Raw genomic sequence first — 22,096 nt, forward strand, 5'->3', positions numbered from 1 at the left:
ACTGGTGGAGGAGAACATGATGCCAAGATGCATGAAATCTGTGATTAAAAAACAGGGTTATTCCACCAAATATTGATTTCTGAACTTTATGAATATGAACTTGTTTTCTTTGCATTATTTAAGATCTGAAAGCTCTGCATCTTTTTTGTTATTTCAGCCATTTGTTATTTTCTGCAGATAAGTGCTCTAAATGACAATATTTTTATTTGGAATTTGGGAAAAATGTTGTCTGTAGTTTATAGAATAAAACAACAATGTTCATTTTACTCAAACAAATACCTACAAATAGCAAAGTCAGAGAAACTGATACAGAAACTGAAGTGGTCTCTTATTTCTTTTTTCCAGAGCTGTATGTCTTAGAGGCCCACTTACCAAATTTCCACTGTGTTGAAGGTCCAAAGAGAACAAACAAACAATATAAAAGGCTGACTTTCAAAATGTAGTCCTCAAAAATGCAGTAACACTAACTATATAGTTTAAAGAATTGGGACACCTGCTTATATATTGATTCTTCTAAAATAAAGAGTACTTAAATAGTTTAATTCTGCTTTTATTTGAGCAACGGTTTCTTCTGTCCAAGAAATAATACTTTCTAGTACATTTAGTGACAGAAACATTAGTAAGGTCAGGATTATGACTAATCCGCCATGTTGAGCTTCATAATAAATGTCCCCAAAGTCATTGAGCCAATGCATTCTGCATTCTGGTGTTCATAACAAAGAACTTTGAGTCAGCATACAAAGAAGAGGTGCAATCTATCTTTAAGCGTGGATAAAACCAAAGCGATGGTTGTCAACTTCAGGAGAACACCAGGTGTACACCACCCGCTGAACACCAATGCAATTCACATTGCAGAGAACCTCACCTGGTCCCTCAACACCAGCTCCATAAAAAAAGAAAGCCCAGCAGCGCCTCTACTTCCTGCGGAGACTGAGGAAAGCACTTCTCCCACCTCCAATTCTGACCATGTTCTACAGAGGGTCTGTAGAGACCATCATGAGCACCTGCTTCAGTGTCTGGTTTGGAAGCTGCAACATCTGATTAAAAAGTAATTGAGATCTATCAGTCAGGAAAAGGTTAAAGCCATTTCTAAAGTTTTGGGACTTCAGCAAAACCATAGTTAGAGCCATTGTCCACAAATGGCGAAAGAATGACTCAGTGGTGAACCTTCCCAGGAGTGCCCGGTCAACCAAAAGTACCACAAGAGCACAGCGACCACTCATCCAAGAGGTCACAAAAGACCCCACAACATCATGCAAAGAATTGCATCTATTGATCTTTGGATGATCTTCTCAGCTGTTCTCACGATCCACTGTTGGGTCTTGCAATCGAAGATGTTGGAGTTCCCAAACCAGACACTAATGCAGGTGCTCCAGATGCTTTCTACAGTTCCTCTGTAGAATATGATACAGATAGGAGATAGAATATGTGCTTTTTGTGTTTACTTGTGTTGTCTCTGACTAATATTTATTTATTTTTTGATGATCTGAAACATTTACAAGTGAAAACATGCAAAAAAATAGGGGGTTTCATAGCATGTTACATATCTCTACTCTGTATTTTTTTGTATTTGTATCACATTTGCAGTTTGTTGTCTATATCGTACTGATTGGTTCCATGTTGCATCATGGTTCCAGAGGAATGTGATTTCATTGACTTGACAAATTCGGCCCCCAATACATTTCATTTGAATCTGGATCCAGAGTTTCCTAGTATCCCCACCCGATATGAAGAGATGGTGAACAGGCCTCTCTGGGTGGCTGGGCCTGACTTTCTCAGGTAGCATTAACTTGACATTGTATTACACACAGAGCTGAGATAAGCTAAGGCTAAAGCTCTCCACCCTAACACAGCAGACCTCACCGCCGGAGCCTCCTTCCAGCTGAAGACCCATTTAGTCAGCTTCCATTTATCATGTTCTTTAAATGAAGGGAGCACACAATGAGCAATGAGACACACGTCCCATTCAGGCTGATCTGAGGATTAAAATGGAAGATCTCTCACATGGGCGAGACACCAGCCCAAGGCAAAATAAATGTGGAGCTTCAGCACGTTGATAAGAGGTATGCTCGTGTAGAGATTAACATAAGCAATTTGTCATGGAAAAGTTCAGCGTTTGATGGGGTACCCCACTCAAATGGAGCTTCTTGGATTATAGTGCTTCTCCACAGTGCAGGGGAGGAGATTAATGATTTTAGCACCAATAAGAGACAAGCCAGACAGCGTTTTCAACTTCATACCGGGAGCTCAAACCGGCTACTCTGAAATGGATGGGATTGGATTTGCTGCAACACAAGTAACGCTGTAACAACACTCTTCTGGATTTAAGCTTGTTATGTGTGAATTGTTATCTATGATGAGTTGTATGATAAAGAGAACAAGAGGGACCACTAAAGCATAAACCATATTTTTTCCAATAATATCTGGAATTTGGAAAAGTAATAAAACCTACCAGTCCTGCTTAATTTTTTTTTTATAAACATTTCTTAGTATTTAAAAACATTTTTCCGCCTCTGCAGCGCCCTCTCAGGTTCATCTGTGCTATACGTACAACCATCTGATGTCCAATCATCTCACCACATTCAAAGGCACACTGCTGCTGCTAGAGCAACTCAGCCAATCAGCTCTCACTCCTATCCCACCTCTAAACCCATACATCACCCACTTCCCCACCCAAACTACCCCTCTCATTTTTTACCCTTTTTCAAATTTGAGCTGAAGGTGGAGTCAGCTAAAATCAGGGTGTTTAGTACCCCTTTAAATCTTTACCTAAGATAGAAGATAGAAAGAAGCTCAGCTTATTTATATTTAGTGTCTCATAAAGGAAGAATGCACAATTTATTGAAAATAAAGATACTTCAAATGATTCAAGTTATCTATTCCTTTTGCACAGAGAACTTAAACACGTTACAATTTTTGTGTCACACCAAGGATACAAAATATCTAATTTGAATTAAAGTAGGCTATAATACAGCTACAGCAAATTTCAGTATCACAACAAGGACACATGTACTGTATATTTATGAAAATGAATTCTTTTCACAATGTTTTTTTTAAAAAGAGTTTATAATAAAAAAAATATGTTTCCATAATGAGCCCAGTTATGAGCCAAATTCAGCGTCACACCAAGGACATCTCTAATGTGAACAGATTCTGGATACAGCACAGACTAAAAATAGAAGAATTTGTAAAGACACACATCAAAAGAAAAAGGAGAAAAAGAAATCTGTGGACGCTTAACCTACAGATTTTTAAACATTTATGTCAATAATGGTTCAATTAGAGAACAAATAGAATAGAATTTGCACTGAAGCTCTGCAGCAACAGGTAAATATCAGCATCACACCGAGGATACATATATGTTCGTAAATATAACAAATGTTGTTTCAAATAATTATTTGAGTCATTCAGCACGGACTAATAAAAGAAGAATTCAAATATATGAATTCAGAAGATACATTTTAATGTATATTTTGTATGAATAACTTAATCTTATGTTACAGTTTTTCTCCATTGGTTTGGCTCATTTCTTGAAACTGAGATGACATTCTCAAAATGACATGGACAAATTCCCAAACTAACTTGCAGTTCCTCATAACAGAATGGCATTTCTCACTGCTTTCATCACATTTCAAATGCTTTGTACATGTCTTAAGCACTTAGTACATCTTTGCAAATGGTTATGTACAAGTAGCCTACACTTAACACAATCATCCTACATTTAGTACATTTTCCAAAAGAATGCATCTTGTTGATCTATCTTAATTGGTTAGTTCTCAGTGTAATGGTTGTTCTCTTCAAAACATGTCAGCACAATTTCATCATATAAGTCATCATCTGCAGAATAGTCTGCTCAATTCTCAAAATGAATTAAGAAATTGTATTACAATACAGAACTCATATTTTGGAACATTTCATAAATTCATTACAATCAGGTGAGTAGGTAACAGGTGAAAGCAGGTTTTGACGAAAATGAGTGTCCCACATTACTGGTGACCAATCCATCAGTTTGTTGTCTATTATTTTGAATGCTGGCATTGCTCTATATACAGTGGATATAAAAAGTCTACACACCCCTGTTCAAATGCCAGGTTTTTGTGTTGTAAAAAAATTAAAGCAAGACAAATAATTTCATAAATTTTTTCACATTTAATGTGACCTATAACCTGTACAATGCAATTGAAAAACAAACATAAATCTTTACAGCGAAAAAATATAAAGCAAAAAACTTAAAATCACCTGGTTAAATACATATAACTAATACTTTGGTGCAACATCTTTTGCATTTATTACAGCACTCAGTCTTTTTGGGTAGGAACCTATCAGCGTGACACATCTTGATGTGGCAAAACTTGCCCACTCTTCTTTGCATAACTGCTCAAAATCTGACAAAATGTGAGGGCATCTCCTGTGCCCAGCCCTCTTCAGATTACCCCACAGATGTTCAATGGGATTCAGGTCTGGATTCAGGCTGGGCCATTCCAAAGCCTTAATCTTATACCGCTGAAGCCATTCTTTTGTTGATTTAGATGTGTCCTTTGTGTCATTGTTGTGCTGAAAGATGAAGTTCCTTTTCATCTTCAGTTGTCTACCAGAGGCCGAAGGTTTTTGCCAATACTGACTGGTATTTGGAACTGTTCAAAATTCCGTCCACCCTGAATAAAGCCCCAGTTCCAGCTGAAGAAAAACAGCCCCAAAGTATGATGCTGCCACCACCATGCTTCACTGTAGGTATGCTGTTCTTTTGGTGACGAGCAGTGTTGCTTTTGCGCCTAATATACCTTTTGGAATTATGTCCAAAACGTTTAACCTTTTTAACACATTTTCCCACATGCGTTTGGTAGATATCAGATGAATTTTTGGAAAATTAAGTAGAGCTTAGATGTTTTCTGGATGTTTGTTTTGCACAGACATATGAAGAAGTCGGCAGATTGTTGTCACATGTACTACACAGCCAGTACTTGCCAGAAATTCTTGCAGCTCCTTCAGTGCTGCTGTCGGCCTCTTGGCAGCCTCCTTGACCAATTTTCTTCTTGTCTTATCATCAATTTTTGTCAAATGTCTTTTTGTGCCATGTTTTCTCCACTTGATGATGACAGTCTTCAAAGTGTTCCATGGTATATTTAATGACTTTTGTAGCCTTCACCTGACTGATATCTATGAATAATGAGATACCTCTGATGCTCTGGCATCTCTTTGTGGACCATGGCTTGTGCTGAAAGATGTGGCTACAAAAATATCAGGACAAGCCTACTAGAACAGTTAAACTTTATTTGGAGTTGATCAGAGGCACTTTAATTGTTGACAGGTGTGTGCTGACTCCAATTTAAAGTGAGTTTGAAGGTTATTGGTTAAATTTGAACACAGCAACACCCCTAGTTATAAAAGGGTGTGCACACTTATGCAACCTCAATATCTCAGTTGTTTATTTTTACTTCACCTCCCTGAAAGATTTCTGTTTGTTTTTCAATTGCATTGTACAGGTTATAGGTCACATTATAGGTAGAAATTATTTGTCTTATTGTAATTTTTTTTACATCACAAAAACCTACCATTTGAACAGGGGTGTGTAGACTTTTTCTATCCACTGTATACATCTTGGCCTGGTGCTAGTTCTTTGATGCTAGTCCTGTGATTATATAACGATGATATAGTCCTGTGATGATATAATGATTATATAGTCCTGTGGCGATCAGTGTAGAGGATGGCTCAGGCATTCTTCCCACAGTGCATTGCTAAAGAACATATCAGATGCAATGTTGATGAGAATTTATGGCCAAACAGACTGCAGCGGATGGATGGCCAGGAAGGTGATGGAGAGAGGGGAGTGACACAGAGTAGTCAGAATGTTACTGTATTGCATTTGTGATGCTTGACTATTTTTTTACCTACTGTAATGTATTTTGTTTTGTTTTTGCAGGTTTTTGTAATTTGTATACATAGTATATTTGATACATTTTCCTTAGTATTTTCTTTTCTTTCTACCTACAGTAATGTGTAAAGATGTACTTGTAAATAGAAATAGTTACAATTTCCTCAGCAGAATGAGTGCAGTGTGTGTGGTGTGAAAATTGTATTCCTTTAGCTAGACCTCTGCTATAAAGACAAAACATCTAAGCATTTTGACTTGCAGTACTTACACAATGCCAAAGGGACAATGCATTTTGGGGGCACTGATGATTTGTGTGAGAAAGGAAATCAGTTTTGACACATGGGTAAACTGTTTTTGGAGTGATATGAGCAGTGATGAGGATCCATGTAGTTTTGCTGCACCATCCAGTTTATTTTGACAGATGGGCAAAATTAATGAAAATGTGCCAAAGCAATTGAGAAGGATCTATGCCATTTTTATGGTACTGACTATTTATATGGGAGAGGGACTTCATTTTGAAGCAAGAATGAACGTTTTGGGAGACAAATGACATTTTGCTGGTTATCTGAAGTGTTGCGCAGAATTGTAAATCTGTTTGGCCAATTTACCTTTTAGTTATAGGAATGTCATCTCAGTTTCAAGAAATGAGCCAAACCAATTGAGAAAAACTGTAAGATAAGCAAATGTTAATTAAACATTTATGTCAATAAGGGTTTGAGAAGAGAACAAATGGGTCCAAATGTGTTTCAATTATTATTTTTATTTTTTTCACGATTAACCTGAACTAGATCTGTAGCCTGAAGTACACAAGTAGAAATAAGAAATAAGCAGCAACACTGTTAAAGTTTCCTGCTCCGTTTACATATGAAAAACCTGAATCACATGTTAGAGAATGAGCGAGGATGTGATGGATCATGCATCTTTTTACCCTCCATCTACAAATACCCCACAGCTAGGTCAATGATGTTTCATGCTTAAGCAACTGAAAGAAAATATAGAAAGGTAAAAAATGGGAGCATTGCCCATGAGAGTGTCCAATGCCTGTGGGAGAGGCTGGGAGAATGTACAAGTGTAAAATATAGACTGTGGTGTTAGCACACATGACTGCACAATGTGCACACACAGTGAGTCCTGTCCTGCACAGACCGCCAAGTCCTCCGCCCCCACGCTCCACACTCACACTCACATCCATCCACACAGAGAGAGAGAGCCACAATGTGTCACAACCCTGCACATGTTAATGCCTTCACTCTCTCTCTCTCTCTCTCCTGTCTTTCTCTCACTACCTCTCTCCTGTCTTTTTCTCACTACCTCTCTGTCTATTTCTTACTCTCTGTCTCTCTGCAGCTCTGAAAAAATTAAGAGACCATTTCAATTTTAAATCAGTTTCTCTGAATTTGCTATTTATAGGTATAAACTACGGACAACATTTCTTCCGAATTCCAAATAAAAATACTGTCATTTAGAACATTTATTTGCAAAAAAATGAGAAATAGCTGAAATTGCTGAAATAGCAAAAAAAAATAAAAAATGGAAAGCTTTCAGACCTCAAACAATGCAAAGAAAAGAGTTCAGAAATCAATATTTGGTGGAATAACCCTGGTTTTTAATCACAGTTTTAATGTATCTTGGCATGTTCTCCTCCACCAGTCTTACACACTGCTTTTGGATAACTTTATGCCACTTCTGGTGCAAAAATTCAAAAAGTTCAGCTTTGTCTGACGGCTTGTGATCATCCATCTTCCTCTTGATTATATTACAGAGGTTTTCAATTCGGTAAAATCAAGGAAAAACATCATCATTAAGTGCTCTCTTTTTTTTTCCGAAGCTATATTTATTCTAAATAAATGTACAATTTACAAGCATCCAGTTACAGGTTATTAGTATCAGTTAGTTTTATAGTACAGTTGGAGTACAGTAGTTGGAGTAGAAGATGTTGGAGTAGTAGACATAGTAGTAATAAAATAATAGTTGTAGTAGTCAGTGCTGTAGTCTTGTAGTAGTAGTAGTTATTATTAGTGATAGTAGTTATTATTATCACTAGAATTAGATGTGTACTATAATAGTAGTAGTAGTAGTAGTAGTACTAGTAGCAGTAGTGGTAGGTGTGGTGGTTTCAGTAGTAGAAGTAATAGTGGTAGTCGTAATTATAGGAGGGAAAGTAACAAAAGTAGTTAATGCAGTGCTAGAAGTAGTCTGGCAGTAGTGCTAGTAGTAGTAGCAGGTAATGTAGTAGTAGTAACAGTAGTAAAAGTACTACTTGTAGGAGTAGTATTAACAGGAATAGATGTAGTGGCATCAATAGTAATATTAGCAACATTAATAATAGTTGCAGCAGTAGGAGTATTTGTAGTAGTAGTAGCAGTAGTAGTAGTACTAGTAATAGTAGTAGTATCAGTACTACTACTATTACTAGTACTACTACTGCTACTACTACTATTGCTACTAGTAGTACTAGTGGTAATACTACTACTACTACTGCTTCTTCTACTACTATTTCTATCACTAGTACTAATACTACTTCTACTACTACTATTTCTAGTACTACAACCACTGCTACTACTACTACTAGTACTACTACTACTATTACTAGTACTACTACTGCTACTACTACTATTGCTACTAGTAGTACTACTGGTAATACTACTACTACTACTGCTACTTCTACTACTATTACTATCACTAGTACTACTAGTACTGCTACTTCTACTACTACTACTACTACTTATTGAGTGAATTTTGTTTACTTGTATTAGCCATAGCCACAGCTGCTAAATTGGCTTTAAACACAAACAAACATACAAACAAACTACTACTACTACTACTACTACTACTACTACTACTACTATTACTACTAATATTATTATTAGTGCTACTGCTACTTCTACTACTGCTTCAGCTATCACTATTGTCACTATAGTACTTGTAGCAGTAGTAGTAATACTATAGTACTACTGTATTACTATAGTACTACTGCTGTTACTACTTCTGGTACTACTACTACTGCTACTACTCATACTGTAATAACTACTATTATTACTAGTACCACTGCTAATACTACTTCTGGTACTACTACTACTACTGCTACTACTCCTACTGTAACTCTTACTATGATTACTACTACTACTGCTACTACTACTGCTCTTACTATTCTGCTACTACTAATACCACTACTCCTACTGTAACTACTACTATTATTACTAGTACTACTGCTAATACTACTTATACTACTAATTTTGCTGTTACTAATGATACTAGTACTATTACTAGTACTACTGCTGCTACTACTACTTATTCCACAACTGCTACAGCTAATACTATTGCTTCTAATAGTCATACTATTGCTACTACTACAACTTCTGCTACTAGCAATATTACTACTAGTAGTAGTACTAGTAGCAGCAATAGTCATTTTTCTAGTACTTATAGCAGTAGTATGATTAGGAGTATTATTATTAGTGGCAATAGTAGTAGCTGTAGCAGTAGTATTACTAGTAGTAGTATTAGCAACAATAGTACTGTTACTACTACAACTTCTACTTTTACTTCTACTACTACTACTGCTACTATTATTACTGCTACGTCCTTTACTTCTAAAATTGCTCTTTCTACTACTACTACTACTATTACTATTCATACTATTGCTAATATTTCTACTTCTAACTCTACTACTAGTACTTCTACTATTACTATTTGTACTATTACTAATACTTCTACTTCTAACTGTACTACTATTACTATTCGTACTATTACTAATACTTCTACTTCTAACTGTACTTGTCAGGTAGACCCAGGCAGGGAGACGAGGAAAGCGGACACAAGTGCAGGTAAGAACAAAAGGAAATATTTAATAAATAAATAACAAAGATAAACAAAGAAACAAGTAAACACGTAACAAAGATAATAAACCAAAATAAACGAGGGAGACTAGAGAACATAAACAAACTAGAGATAATAATAATGATAAACAAACAGGGAATATATATAAGGAGCAAAACTAGAAAATAAACACAAAGCAGGGTATATACAAGAGAATAACAAGGGAAACTAGAAATAAACAGGACTAGGAAGACTAAACTGAGCAGGGCAATAAACAGGGAAAATAACAAGGAACAGAGGCTATGAAAAACGGAGAAACTACGAAACACGGAGAGACAAAACAACAGGGGTTAGTGCAAAGACCGACGGAGACAAAGTGGTAGACGAGGGCTATTTAAAGAAACAGGAAACACTAAAATTAGAAACACCTGGGGAAGGGGCGGAGCTACAAATGAGACACAGGTGGAAAAGTACTGAGACAGGAGACACAGGGGAGCACAGGTCACGTGGGGAAGACACACAGACACGAGACGAGACCAGGATGTGACAGTACTACTATTACTATTCATACTATTATTAATACTTCTACTTCTTACTCTATTACTATTACTATTACTATTCGTACTATTACTAATACTTTTACTTCTAACTCTACTACTATTACTATTCGTACTATTACTAATACTTCTAGTTCTAACTCTACTACTATTACTATTTGTACTATTACTAATACTTCTACTTCTAACTGTACTACTATTACTATTCGTACTATTACTAATACTTCTACTTTTAACTCTACTACTATTACTATTCGTACTATTACTAATACTTTTACTTCTAACTCTACTACTATTACTATTCGTACTATTACTAATACTTCTAGTTCTAACTCTACTACTATTACTATTTGTACTATTACTAATACTTCTACTTCTAACTGTACTACTATTACTATTCGTACTATTACTAATACTTCTACTTTTAACTCTACTACTATTACTATTCATACTATTACTAATACTTATACTTCTTACTTTACTACTATTACTATTCATACTATTACTAATACTTCTACTTCTAACTCTATTACTATTACTATTCATACTATTACTAATACTTATACTTCTTACTTTACTACTATTACTATTCATACTATTACTAATACTTATACTTCTTACTTTACTACTATTACTATTCATACTATTACTAATACTTCTACTTCTAACTCTACTACTATTACTGTTCGTACTATTACTAATACTTCTACTTCTAACTCTACTACTATTACTATTCGTACTATTACTAATACTTCTACTTCTAACTCTACTACTATTACTATTCGTACTATTACTAATACTTATACTTCTAACTCTACTACTATTACTATTCGTACTATTACTAATACTTCTACTTCTAACTCTATTACTATTACTATTCATACTATTACTAATACTTCTACTTCTTACTCTATGACAATTACTATTCGTACTATTACTAATACTTCTACTTCTTACTCTATTACTATTATTATTCATACTATTACTAATACTTCTACTTCTTACTCTATTACTATTACTATTCGTACTATTACTAATACTTCTACCTCTACTACTATTACTATTCATACTATTACTAATACTTCTACTTCTTACTCTACTTCTACTACTACTACTATTCGTACTATTACTAATACTTCTACTTTTAACTCTACTACTATTACTATTCATACTATTACTAATACTTCTACTTCTTACTCTACTACTACTATTACTATTCGTACTATTACTAATACTTCTATTTCTTACTCTATTATTATTATTATTATTATTATTCGTACTATTACTAATACTTCTACTTTTAACTCTACTACTATTACTATTCGTACTATTACTAATACTTCTACTTCTTACTCTATTACTATTACTATTTGTACTATTACTAATACTTCTACTTCTTACTCTATTACTACTACTACTTCTACTTCTATTAGTAGAACTACAGCTACATCTTATTCTACAACTCTATTACTCTATAGTACTACTACATCTACTAACAGTATAAAAAGAAAAAGAATCAGAAAAATAACTATTTTGTTGAACTCTATTGTTAACAGTGTCTGTTTTGGACGAACGCTCTCTCTAAATATTTATCTGTTGTTAATATATAAACACATATATAAAGACATTAGTGTATGGTTACTGCAACACTGCTACTAATGCCTGCATATGCTAGTAATCACTAAACCTGTTCATTTAAAGGCTGTACATGGATTTCAGTGTGTGAACACAGGTGATCTGCTCTAGAGTGCTGTGTTTTCAGCAGCTCTTCAGTGGCTGATCCTGTGCCAGGTCTTAAGCAGCCATAATAGCTGCCTTTCATTCTCTGAAATGTAGTGCTGCGTATGCAGGCAGCATGCATAAACACAGCGTATTGATCTACACGGCCTGCTGTAGTAGCGAGGGTGACGTTATGATACGGTCCTAATCCACACAGCGGCCTCACACACAAACACACACACACACACACACACACACACACGCCGCTGCACTGAAACTCAGTGGAGTCTGGCTCAGAATAAGAGGCAGTCAGGCTGAGCAGTGGACAGGACTGTGGAACAGCATCATTTGCTAATCAGGATGATTTGGGAATAGACCTTTTTCCAGGCTGTTCGTATTCCTTTACTCTTTATTACTATTTATTATTTGTATTTTTAATTATTTATTTATTTATTTTATTCTTAATTTATTTATCACATTTAATATTATTTATTAATCACATTATTCACATTTCTCTTGGTGGGAGAGCCTAAAAGATAATACTGGCCTTGGCAGAAGCGATGACATCTTGGACTAAGTCATTCCAAGGTTTTTGAGTTTTAGAAGAATCATTTTCCTTTAAGAAAATAATAAGAATCTGTTAAAAATGTAACCTTTCATGACAATGTCTTAGTTTAAGGTGGAATTTGAAATACTAGTTTACTCAAAATCAATTTTGCCCTATCTAGATTGGATCCAGATTGAGTTTTGATAAAGCTCTGGAAAAAAAAAATAAGAGACCACTTTAAAATGAGTTTCTTTGATTTTACCAAACTCAAAAACCTCTGGAATATAATCAAAAGGAAGATAAATGGATGATCACAAGTCAAGCTAAACTGCTTGATTTTTTTTGCGCCAGGAGTAAAGGCATAAAGTTATCCAAAAGCAGTGTGTAAGACTGGCGGAGGAGAACATGCCAAGATGCATGATAACTGTGATTAAAAACCAGGGTTATTCCACCAAATATTGATTTCTGAACTTTATGAATATGAACTTGTTTTCTTTGCATTATTTGAGGTCTGAAAGCTCTGCACCTTTTTAGTTATTTCAGCCATTTCTCATTTTCTGCAAATATTTTGCTATGTTTACCATGTTTTACCATATTTTACCATGTTTTGATAGTTTTACCATGTTTGCCATGTTTTTCCATGTTTACAATTTTTGAAATCTTTTACTATGTTTACCATCTTTAGCCATGTTTTTACCATGTTACCATGATTTTCATGTGTTTATAGTTTTACCATGTTTTAACATGTTTTTTTTTACAATGTTTACAATGATTATGATGTTTTTACCATGTTTTTTTACACTTTTCACCATGTTTTTATACTTTTAACATGTTTACCATGTTTTTACCATGTTCACCAGGTTTTACCATGATTTCACCATGTTAACCATGATTTCCATGTTTTTATAATTTTATCATAATTACCAGGTTTTACCATGTTTTTACATGTTTTTTTTAGTTTTACCCTGTTTACTATGTTTTTTTTACCATGTTTACCATGTTTTTACCATTTTTACCAGGTTTTACCATGATTTCACCATGTTTACCTTGATTTCCATGTTTTTATAATTTTATCATGATTACCATGTTTTACCATGTTTTCACGTTTTTTCACAATGTTTCACAATGTTACCATGTTTTAACATGTTTACCATGTTTTACCATGTTTACCATGTTTTACCATGTTTACCATGTTTTTACCATGTTTACCATGTTTTTACCATATTTTTATAGTTTTACCTTGTTTACCATGTTTTTACCATGTTTTAACATGTTTACCATGTTTTTACCATGTTTTACCATGTTTACCATGTTTACCATGTTTACCATGTTTTTACCATATTTTTATAGTTTTACCTTGTTTACCATGTTTTTACCATGTTTTAACATGTTTACCATGTTTTTACCATGTTTTACCATGTTTACCATGTTTTTAAAGTTTTAACTTGTTTACAATGTTTCTACCATGTTTTAACATGTTTACCATGTTTTTACCATGTTTACCATGTTTTTAAAGTTTTAACTTGTTTACAATGTTTCTACCATGTTTTAACATGTTTACCATGTTTTTACCATGTTTACCATGTTTTACCATGTTTACCATGTTTTTAACATGTTTACCATGTTTTTACCATTTTTAATAGTTTTACCATGTTTGCCATGTTTTTACCATGTTTTTATAGTTTTATCTTGTTTACCATGTTTTTACCATGTTTACCATGTTTTTACCATGTTTTTATAGTTTTACCTTGTTAACAATGTTTTTTTTCCAATGTTTTAACATGTTTACCATGTTTTTACCATGTTTACCATGTTTTTAACATGTTTATCATGTTTTTCCAATGTTTTTATAGTTTTATCTTGTTTACCATGTTTTTACCATGTTTTAACATGTTTACCATGTTTTTAAAACATGTTTAACCATGTTTTTACCATGTTTTAACATGTTTACCATGTTTTTACCATGTTTTTATAGTTTTACCTTGTTTACCATGTTTTTACCATGTTTTAACATGTTTACCATGTTTTTACCACGTTTTCACCATGTTTTGACATGTTTACCATGTTTTTACCATGTTTTAACATGTTTACCATGTTTTTACCATTTTTTAATAGTTTTACCCTGTTTACCATGTTTTTATAGTTTTACCTTGTTTACCATGTTTTTACCATGTTTGCCATGTTTTTACCATGTTTTTATAGTTTTACCTTGTTTACCATGTTTTTACCATGTTTTTACCATGTTTGCCATGTTTTACCATGTTTTTATAGTTTTACCTTGTTTACCATGTTTTTACCATGTTTGCCATGTTTTTACCATGTTTTTATAGTTTTACCTTGTTTACCATGTTTTTACTGTTTACCATGTTTTTAACATGTTTATCATGTTTTTCCAATGTTTTTATAGTTTTATCTTGTTTACCATGTTTTTTTACCATGTTTTAACATGTTTACCATGTTTTTACCATGTTTTTACCATGTTTTAGCATGTTTACCATGTTTTAACATGTTTACCATGTTTTTACCATGTTTTTACCATGTTTTAGCATGTTTACCATGTTTTTACCATGTTTACCATGTTTTTACCATATTTATATAGTTTTACCTTGTTTACCATGTTTTTACCACATTTTAACATGTTTAGCATGTTTTTACCATGTTTACCATGTTTTTACCATATTTATATAGTTTTACCTTGTTTACCATGTTTTTACCACATTTTAACATGTTTAGCATGTTTTTACCATGTTTACCATGTTTTTCCAATGTTTTAACATGTTTTTACCATGTTTATATAGTTTTACCTTGTTTACCATGTTTTTACCACATTTTAACATGTTTAGCATGTTTTTACCATGTTTACCATGTTTTTACCATGTTTACCATGTTTTTACCATGTTTTATGTTTTTACCATGTTTACCATGTTTTTACCATATTTTTATAGTTTTACCTTGTTTACCATGTTTTTACCACATTTTAACATGTTTAGCATGTTTTTACCATGTTTACCATGTTTTTCCAATGTTTTTATAGTTTTATCTTGTTTACCATCTTTTTACCATGTTTTAACATGTTTACCATGTTTTTACCATGTTTTACCCTGTTTTACCATGTTTTTACCATGTTTTAGCATGTTTACCATGTTTTTATCATGTTTACCATGTTTTAACATGTTTACCATGTTTTTACCATGTTTTTAAAGTTTTAACTTGTTTACAATGTTTTACCATGTTTTAACATGTTTACCATGTTTTTACCATGTGTTACCATGTTTTTAACATGTTTACCATGTTTTTACCATTTTTTAATAGTTTTACCTTGTTTACCATGTTTTTACCATGTTTTTATAGTTTTACCTTGTTTACCATGTTTGCCATGTTTTTACCATGTTTTTATAGTTTTACCTTGTTTACCATGTTTTTACCATGTTTACCATGTTTTTATAGTTTTACCTTGTTTACAATGTTTTTCCAATGTTTTAACATGTTTACCATGTTTTTACCATGTTTACCATGTTTTTAACATGTTTATCATGTTTTTCCAATGTTTTTATAGTTTTATCTTGTTTACCATGTTTTTACCATGTTTTAACATGTTTACCATGTTCTTACCATGTTTTACCATGTTCTTACCATGTTTTAGCATGTTTACCATGTTTTTACCATGTTTACCATGTTTTAACATGTTTACCATGTTTTTACCATATTTTTATAGTTTTACCTTGTTTACCATGTTTTTAACACGTTTTAACATGTTTTAACATGTTTACCATGTTTACCTTGTTTTTACCATGTTTTTATAGTTTTACCTTGTTTACCATGTTTTTACCATGTTTACCATGTTTTTTATAGTTTTACCTTGTTTACCATGTTTTCCATGTTTTTACCATATTTTTATAGTTTTACCTTGTTTACCATGTTTTTACCACGTTTTAACATGTTTACCATGTTTTTACCATGTTTTTATAGTTTTACCTTGTTTACCATGTTTTTACCATGTTTATCATGTTTTTACCATATTTTAACATGTTTACCATGTTTTTACCATGTTTTTGTAGTTTTACCTTGTTTACCATGTTTTTACCATGTTTACCATGTTTTTACCATATTTTTATAGTTTTACCTTGTTTACCATGTTTTTACCATGTTTTAACATGTTTACAATGTTTTTACCATGTGTTTATAGTTTTACCTTGTTTACCATGTTTTTACCATGTTTACCATGTTTTTACCATGTTTTTACCATGTTTACCATGTTTTTACCATGTTTTTACCATGTTTACCATGTTTTTACCATGTTTAGTAAGTTTTAGTGATTTTTTTTTACAGTTTTACCATGTTTTACTATGGTTGCCAGGTTTTTACTCTAATTACCAGTTTAACCATGTTTTTTTTTTTTTTACAATTTTTTATAGTTTTACCAGGTTTTTATCATGTCTTCATAGTTCTATCATGTTTACCAGGTCATAAATCCCATGCTTACCGTATTTTTACCATGTGTTTTATAGTTTTACCATGTTTTTTTACCATGATTACCATGCTTACTGTATTTTACCATTTTTTTATAGTTTTACCATTTTTCTATTGTGTTACCATGTTTACCATAATTACCATGTTTTTACAATTTTTACCAGATTTTTTTTATCATGTTTTTTATAGTTTTACCATTTTTCTATTGTGTTACCATGTTTACCATGATTACAACGTTTTTTAGTTTTACTAAGGTCAGCAGATCAGCGCAGTGTTTATGTTCTGTGAGACTTGACAAAAGTCATGGGACACCAATACCAATTCCTGTCAAAAAAAAAAATAATACCCAATAAATGCACTTTAAATCTTTAAATAATGTAAAACAGGACGTTTTTTTATTTCAAAATTTTATTATTTGTTTTATTCTATTTTATTTAATTTACCCTTCCCTGCTTTTAAACTGCTTACCCTAAAAAGCCTATTTTTAGTTCTATGTTTTGTTCTGTCAATATTGTGTTGAGCTGTACTGCACTCCGCTCTCCCCGCTGGATAAACCAGCCAAACCTTTGTATTCGAGTCCAAAGGTGACATCACAGTTAGCATTTCCCTCGCCCCATATCCTTGTTTGCACCTGCCGTCCCAGGGAGCCCGCGCTCCTTCCTGTTCATAGATAGCTCAGGCAGAAGCAGCAGAATCAAAGGTCAGAGTCTCTGGCAGTCCCCGCGCTGCTCTTTGTCTGGAATCATCAGGTGCTGAGGCCAAAGTCTGCTTTGTTTCGGTCTGCTCTGTGACACAGTGCACCGCTCAGGGCTGACGTGCTCTTTGAACGGCTCTCCGCTTGTTTTTGTTGTTAAACTGAGGGAAAGGATGGAAGTCAATCCCTCCCCTCTGACTGAACTGGAAGAGATAGAACTGTAACGTAAACCACAGCTCTGTAAAAAATGAAGAGACCACTTCAGTTTCTGAATCAATTTCTCTGATTTTGCTATTTATAGGTATATGTTTGAGTAAAATGAACTTCAGTGTTTTATTCTATAAAATACAGACAACATTTCTCCCAAATTCAAAATAAATATATTGTCATTTAGAGCATTTATTTACAGAAAATGAGAAAGGACTGAAATAATAAAAAAGATGTAGAGCTTTCAGACCTCAAATAAGGCAAAGAAAATAAGTTCATATTCATAAAGTTTTAAGAGTTAAACCTGATTTTTAATCACAGTTTTTATGCATCTTCTCCTCCACCACTCTTACACACTGCTTTTGGATAACTTTATTCTACACCTGGTGCAAAAATGTAAGAAGTTCAGCTTGGTTTGATGGCTTGTGATCATCCATTATATTCCAGAGGTTTTCAATTTGGTAAAGCTGTATAATAACATCAGTGTGCTTATGCAGGTGATGCGTACAAGAACCTCTGTTTGATATTTCTTATATTTAAACTCTTATCATGTAAAAGAGCGAGTGCCCAGCTGTCCCTGAATATTTATTAACAATAACTGAATCAGTTCAATTATTTGAGCATCTCATTAAGGTTTTAATTTTGTCTTATTGTAATAACACGGTCAAAAGTTTGAACATACCTTCTCACTCAACGTTTTTTTATTTATTTATTTATTTAAATTATTTTCTACATCGCAGATTAATATTAAAGACAAAAAAAAATAAGGGACACATTAAGGGGAATTATGTAGAGTGTGCAGATCTGTTCTCAAAGATAAATATAAAAAGTAAAAAAGTTGCTAATAAGGGACTGTATAATTACAGTAATTCACTTAAGATGAAGATTATAGCATATTACTCTATAGCAAGAATAATAATTTACTTTAAATTAATTACAGTTACTTAGTTACTTAGAGTAACTATTGTATAGTAATAAATACATTATAACAATGTAATTAAATATACACTGTATAAACTGTAAAAAAAACAAATACAGGCGGTAAAAAGAATGGGTAGTGGACACACGCATTATGCAAATAAAGGATATCAGAGGCCAATATGAAAGATGTATTTTTGTGTAATATACTAAACAAATTAAGATTTTAGTGGGTCTTGGTTCTTCAATTTAGCTCAAAATATGAAGTAAACTCTACCCAAACAAAGTCAGAGTACACAGTTGCTTACAATATATTGAAGAGCTTATTTTCTACAGTCTATAATTAGATTTTGTGGTGGATTTATGAGATTTTCAATAAAACAGAAAATTCTTAAGAATCCTCATTTTAAATATAACCTCCTGTTTTCCCCCCAAATATTACGGTTATATATGCATTGTATTCTACAGATATGCAATTGAACATTGTTAGAACATCATTAAAAATGTTAAATTTACTCTATGATATTACTGTGAAAAATACAGTGTACCACTTATGCAGCTGATTAGGTAAAGTCATATACGCTTGTTTATGTTATTTATCTAAATGGTTAAGCTTAAGGTACTTTTATATGGTATTTTTTATTGTTTTATAAGTCCACTGGCAAATTTTATACTTGGAAACTTCTAATACTTGGAATTATTAGTGCAGATTGTATTTGTAGATAGGATTTACATACCAGTAATATACTGTTAACACTGTGTACCATTTTCCCAAAAATCTTCAATGTGCCTTATAATCCGGTGCACCTTACAGTATGTATAAATTTCACCAGTCAGGTATTAAGAAGCAGTAAAGCCACGCAGCTGAAGTACAGCGTTATAAGGGTGAGTTTTCATTGAAGTTTCTGCAGCACTAAGCAGCATTAGCATTAGCCACTAATCGCAGCGCTAGCTCTTTTGCCATTTAGAGGTAAGTATATTGGACTGTAGTCTATGTGGGACAAAATGCTAGCTTATAGAGCCCTGGGTTACTAGAACACTCAAGTTTTCTCAGTTTAGCACTATTGAGCAGCATTTACATCCTGCTAGCACTGTGGTTAGCGGCTAATGCTAATGCTGCTGCAGCCAGCTTTAGTGCTGGAGAAACTTCACTGAAAACTCACCCCTAGACAAAATAGAAATAAATTGGAAATCTAAGCTAAATAGATAGATAGATAGATAGATAGATAGATAGATAGATAGATAGATAGATAGATAGATAGATAGATAGATAGATAGATAGATAGATAGATAGATAGATACTTTATTTATCTAAATAAATGGAAGCGCTTTACTTTACTCACGCAAATAAACCGTTTTTATGTTTATTTCAACCTGTGTAGAACATCCAGCGCTTGTTTGACTTTAAAATAAAAAAGTGCAGTTAGTGCTATAGATATATAGATATAATGTACACTAAATGTACCTAGTAATACCATTATAGTAGTAAATAGTGTGAAGCTACTTCATACACTTAGTGTAAATCACATTTGCCAACATAATGTATAACCATATAAAGACAAAAGCAATGAGCTGAATGTTATCATTTAATGTGAAACAAATCCAAATGCAAAGTGAAGTTCACTTTGACCCCTAAACGCATAATCAATGTCCAGCAGCAGCAAAAGGCAGCCCAACACGACGGCCACCCGTCCGACAGTTCTGAATGATCCTGCGGTCCTGACGGGGAGGGGCAGCGACACCTTCACATCTTTTTGTACTCCAGCAAGCTGTGAAACTCTACATGGCTGATAGTGTTTCCCAGCAGGATCCCGGCCTTCTGAAGCCACAGCACGGCATGTTTGCTTTAGCCAGAACTGACGTGGCTCATGTGGGCTGAGGGAGGTGAGAACTTGGTGTAAAGTCAAAAGCTGTGAATTCCCAAGGGTATATATAGCAAACAAGGCTAAACATTACTGTACATGCTAGACTCATTATATGATACCCTTATCTATTATTGTGTATCAATATAAAATAAAATATAAATATAAATACACAGTAAATGGGTTTATTTATGGTTGAAATTCATATGGTTGATTTTGAAGCTCAAACTTAAGCTTAAGGGTGCTTTCACTTCTACCTTTTCTAGATGATTCAGATTTTCAGATAAATTACAGAAAGTTGAGTCAGTCAACAATTCAGTGTTTGAGTAACGTTCTAATGTATATTTTGACAAGAACTACTCAACTAAGTAAAGACAAAAAAAAATACTTTACGAAATGAAGGTCAGACAATCTGAAAAATTTCAAGAACTTGAAAGTATCTTCAAAGGCAGTTGCAAGCTCACTTGCTATACTATAGTGAAATGCTGGTAATAATGATTTTGAGTAGCATATTTATTGTCATGCCAAAAAAAAAAAAAACCTTGCATTTACTCCTTTTTTAATACAAATTTTTAAATATATTTAAACATCCCTCATGCCTACGACCGCAGCACAGCAGTGCCAATATTACATGTTATAGCACAAACCTCCAGTATATTATTGTGATTATACCACAGTTCCATTATTGCTGCATACTGAAAGAATTTGAGTTAAAGGGGACGATAAAATACGATCTGTTTGGTTATAAACACTTTGCGAGTTAAAATAGTTCCATTGCTGCTCTGTTTGTAGCTGCTCTGTTTGGTTTGTAAGCGCTGCATCGTTGCTAGGTTACCTGTATATGTCAGAGTAACACATGGAGAGCTTCGGTTACAGTGCGTTACCGGCTGATAACGACACTCATAGAACACCTCTCAGCCAATCACATTGCAGGGTTGAAACTAACTGTGATATAATATTCAGTAAGCTAATGCTTTAAACTTTTAAAATAAAACGATGATTTTAATAATGTTTAATAAAAGTCATTATACAGCAGTAAGTAAATTGATCATGTGTTACCTTGGGAATGCCCATTCCTCTGCATTATATTTTGTGAGGTGTTATCTTGTGAGTGAGGTTAGGTTAAAACTGGCCAGTGTGCTTATGGCAAGACGACAATCGACAGTGTTACGTGTGTACAAAAATACATCAGAAAGGGCATTATCAAACACAGTGGACAGTGCAGTGAGTGCTAACGGTTCCGGTACATGTTAAAATAAAAGTGACTGGCAAAAATCACATCCATATTAAATGCAGACCCCCATACACATCCAACAGCTCAGTGCAGTGTGTATTAGCACTGGACATCACTGGTTATGGCAAAAGTCACGGGACATAATAATAATTCCTGTTCCATGACATTTGGCATATCAGTGTGTATAGTAATATTCA

The sequence above is a fragment of the Astyanax mexicanus genome, chromosome 18 (assembly GCF_023375975.1).
Source record: "Astyanax mexicanus isolate ESR-SI-001 chromosome 18, AstMex3_surface, whole genome shotgun sequence".
In the NCBI taxonomy this organism is placed as follows: domain Eukaryota; kingdom Metazoa; phylum Chordata; class Actinopteri; order Characiformes; family Acestrorhamphidae; genus Astyanax; species Astyanax mexicanus.